Raw genomic sequence first — 4,408 nt, forward strand, 5'->3', positions numbered from 1 at the left:
CGGGCAGCGAGCTGCCGAGCCCCGGCCTCCAGCTTCCACCAGGTAATAGGACCGGGCGCGCGCAAAAGCTGGGGCCGGGCCTGGCGGAAGGTCCTCGGGCATCCAGCGAGATCACACGGCCCCCACCGGAGGCGGCTAGCGCCTCCGTAGAGTAGTGCCGGCCCGTGGAAGCGGCCGCCCGTCAGCCTGCGTTGCCGCTGGTCGAAAAATGCACTAAGTGCCAAACCCCATTCATTTACAACGGCGTGTCCGCCAGAGGGCGCACTTCCCCCGGCGGACCAGCCGGCGGGGCTCGTTAGAGAGTGTATCCGCCTGGCGGTGCCTCCTGGCCGGCCTGGATTCCGGACCGCGACCGCTCACTCGCGGGACCCTAATCGGCCCGCGGACCAGCCGGCGGGTCCTCCGTGAAAGCCTATCCGCCTGGCGGTGCCTCCTGGCCGGCCTGGATTCCGGACCGCGACCGCTCACTCGCGGGACCCTAATCGGCCCGCGGACCAGCCGGCGGGTCCTCCGTGAAAGCCTATCCGCCTGGCGGTGCCTCCTGGCCGGCCTGGATTCCGGACCGCCACCGCTCACTCGCGGGACCCTAATCGGCCCGCGGACCAGCCGGCGGGACCTCCGTGAAAGCCTATCCGCCTGGCGGTGCCTCCTGGCCGGCCTGGATTCCGGACCGCCACCGCTCACTCGCGGGACCCTAATCGGCCCGCGGACCAGCCGGCGGGACCTCCGTGAAAGCCTATCCGCCTGGCGGTGCCTCCTGGCCGGCCTGGATTCCGGACCGCCACCGCTCACTCGCGGGACCCTAATCGGCCCGCGGACCAGCCGGCGGGACCTCCGTGAAAGCCTATCCGCCTTGGCCGGTTCCCCGGCCGGCCACGGGTGGCGAGAATCCGGCCTCCTCGCCCGGAGCGCGCTTCGACTTGGGCGAAAAATGCACTAAGTGCCAAACCCCATTCATTTACAACGGCGTGTCCGCCAGAGGGCGCACTTCCTCCGGCCGGCGGGGCTCGTTGGAGAGCGCGTCCGCCTTCGCCGGTTCCCCGGTCGGCCGCGAACGGCGAAAAGCCGGCCTCTTCCCCCGGAGCCCGGTGGGCGAATTTTTTTTTTTTTTTTTTTTTTTTTTTCAAAGTGCCAACGGCTCTCGCGCCGCGATGCGTCCGCCTTCGCCGGTTCCCAAGTCGGCCACGAACGGCGAAAAATCGGCCTCTTCCCCGGAGCCCGGTCGGCGAATTTTATTTTATTTTTTTCCAAAGTGCCAACGGCTCTCGCGCCGCGATGCGTCCGCCTTCGCCGGTTCCCCGGTCGGCCACGAACGGCGAAAAATCGGCCCCTTCCCCCGGAGCCCGCATGATTATACGCGATGTTAATATTTATTTAATTATTAAATAAATACATACATATGTTTATTAATAATATACGCGGTGTTGATATGTATTTAATTATTACGTATATTGTGAATAAACTAACGGTGATTTTACACGATTTGACTACATGCGTGACCGTGATATAGTGCCGAGGGCTCCCGCGCCGTCACGCGTCCGCCTCGGCACGTGGGGTACCACGGGTCGCCCGCGGCAGCGAGCGTTCGGCTCGCGGGGGCCCGCGGGGTGTTATTAGGGAGTGCGGCAGCCGTGCCGAGGCTCCGGCCGGCCGCCGGAGGTCCCGCGGAGGAGCGTCGGAGCTCCGCGAGGCCGGGGAGCCTCTCGGTAATCACCCGGGGCCGGCGGAGCGTTATTCGGCCGCTCTGCGCGCGCGCGCACGGCCTCCCGGCGGTGCCGGGGGGTGGTGCGCGAGCGCGCCGGCCGCCGGAGGTCCCGCGGAGGAGCGTCGGAGCTCCGCGAGGCCGGGGAGCCTCTCGGTAATCACCCGGGGCCGGCGGAGCGTTATTCGGCCGCTCTGCGCGCGCGCGCACGGCCTCCCGGCGGTGCCGGGGGGTGGTGCGCGAGCGCGCCGGCCGCCGGAGGTCCCGCGGAGGAGCGTCGGAGCTCCGCGAGGCCGGGGAGCCTCTCGGTAATCACCCGGGGCCGGCGGAGCGTTATTCGGCCGCTCTGCGCGCGCGCGCACGGCCTCCCGGCGGTGCCGGGGGGTGGTGCGCGAGCGCGCCGGCCGCCGGAGGTCCCGCGGAGGAGCGTCGGAGCTCCGCGAGGCCGGGGAGCCTCTCGGTAATCACCCGGGGCCGGCGGAGCGTTATTCGGCCGCTCTGCGCGCGCGCGCACGGCCTCCCGGCGGTGCCGGGGGGTGGTGCGCGAGCGCGCCGGCCGCCGGAGGTCCCGCGGAGGAGCGTCGGAGCTCCGCGAGGCCGGGGAGCCTCTCGGTAATCACCCGGGGCCGGCGGAGCGTTATTCGGCCGCTCTGCGCGCGCGCGCACGGCCTCCCGGCGGTGCCGGGGGGTGGTGCGCGAGCGCGCCGGCCGCCGGAGGTCCCGCGGAGGAGCGTCGGAGCTCCGCGAGGCCGGGGAGCCTCTCGGTAATCACCCGGGGCCGGCGGAGCGTTATTCGGCCGCTCTGCGCGCGCGCGCACGGCCTCCCGGCGGTGCCGGGGGGTGGTGCGCGAGCGCGCCGGCCGCCGGAGGTCCCGCGGAGGAGCGTCGGAGCTCCGCGAGGCCGGGGAGCCTCTCGGTAATCACCCGGGGCCGGCGGAGCGTTATTCGGCCGCTCTGCGCGCGCGCGCACGGCCTCCCGGCGGTGCCGGGGGGTGGTGCGCGAGCGCGCCGGCCGCCGGAGGTCCCGCGGAGGAGCGTCGGAGCTCCGCGAGGCCGGGGAGCCTCTCGGTAATCACCCGGGGCCGGCGGAGCGTTATTCGGCCGCTCTGCGCGCGCGCGCACGGCCTCCCGGCGGTGCCGGGGGGTGGTGCGCGAGCGCGCCGGCCGCCGGAGGTCCCGCGGAGGAGCGTCGGAGCTCCGCGAGGCCGGGGAGCCTCTCGGTAATCACCCGGGGCCGGCGGAGCGTTATTCGGCCGCTCTGCGCGCGCGCGCACGGCCTCCCGGCGGTGCCGGGGGGTGGTGCGCGAGCGCGCCGGCCGCCGGAGGTCCCGCGGAGGAGCGTCGGAGCTCCGCGAGGCCGGGGAGCCTCTCGGTAATCACCCGGGGCCGGCGGAGCGTTATTCGGCCGCTCTGCGCGCGCGCGCACGGCCTCCCGGCGGTGCCGGGGGGTGGTGCGCGAGCGCGCCGGCCGCCGGAGGTCCCGCGGAGGAGCGTCGGAGCTCCGCGAGGCCGGGGAGCCTCTCGGTAATCACCCGGGGCCGGCGGAGCGTTATTCGGCCGCTCTGCGCGCGCGCGCACGGCCTCCCGGCGGTGCCGGGGGGTGGTGCGCGAGCGCGCCGGCCGCCGGAGGTCCCGCGGAGGAGCGTCGGAGCTCCGCGAGGCCGGGGAGCCTCTCGGTAATCACCCGGGGCCGGCGGAGCGTTATTCGGCCGCTCTGCGCGCGCGCGCACGGCCTCCCGGCGGTGCCGGGGGGTGGTGCGCGAGCGCGCCGGCCGCCGGAGGTCCCGCGGAGGAGCGTCGGAGCTCCGCGAGGCCGGGGAGCCTCTCGGTAATCACCCGGGGCCGGCGGAGCGTTATTCGGCCGCTCTGCGCGCGCGCGCACGGCCTCCCGGCGGTGCCGGGGGGTGGTGCGCGAGCGCGCCGGCCGCCGGAGGTCCCGCGGAGGAGCGTCGGAGCTCCGCGAGGCCGGGGAGCCTCTCGGTAATCACCCGGGGCCGGCGGAGCGTTATTCGGCCGCTCTGCGCGCGCGCGCACGGCCTCCCGGCGGTGCCGGGGGGTGGTGCGCGAGCGCGCCGGCCGCCGGAGGTCCCGCGGAGGAGCGTCGGAGCTCCGCGAGGCCGGGGAGCCTCTCGGTAATCACCCGGGGCCGGCGGAGCGTTATTCGGCCGCTCTGCGCGCGCGCGCACGGCCTCCCGGCGCCTCCGCGAACCGCCAAAATAAATGTCAAGTGAGCCTACCTTAAGAGAGTCACAGTTACTCCCGCCGTTTACCCGCGCGGAGCGTCATCGCCTCCGCGAACCGTCAAAAATAAATAAATACATAAATAAATAAATGTCAAGTGAGCCTACCTTAAGAGAGTCACAGTTACTCCCGCCGTTTACCCGCGCGGAGCGTCATCGCCTCCGCGAACCGTCAAAAATAAATAAATACATGAATAAATAAATGTCAAGTGAGCCTACCTTAAGAGAGTCACAGTTACTCCCGCCGTTTACCCGCGCGGAGCGTCATCGCCTCCGCGAACCGTCAAAAATAAATAAATACATGAATAAATAGTCAAGTGAGCATACCTTAGGAGAGTCGCAGTTACTCCCGCCGTTCGGCCGCTTAAAGTGCCACGGGAGGCGTAGCAATGCGAGTGAGTGTGCGCCAAGTGCGAGAGGCGGTGTATTTACTCGCCGTGTCCGCGAGAGGGAGGTAACTCCCCGT

Source organism: Syngnathus scovelli, unplaced genomic scaffold, assembly GCF_024217435.2.
Source record: "Syngnathus scovelli strain Florida unplaced genomic scaffold, RoL_Ssco_1.2 HiC_scaffold_114, whole genome shotgun sequence".
Taxonomy (NCBI): domain Eukaryota; kingdom Metazoa; phylum Chordata; class Actinopteri; order Syngnathiformes; family Syngnathidae; genus Syngnathus; species Syngnathus scovelli.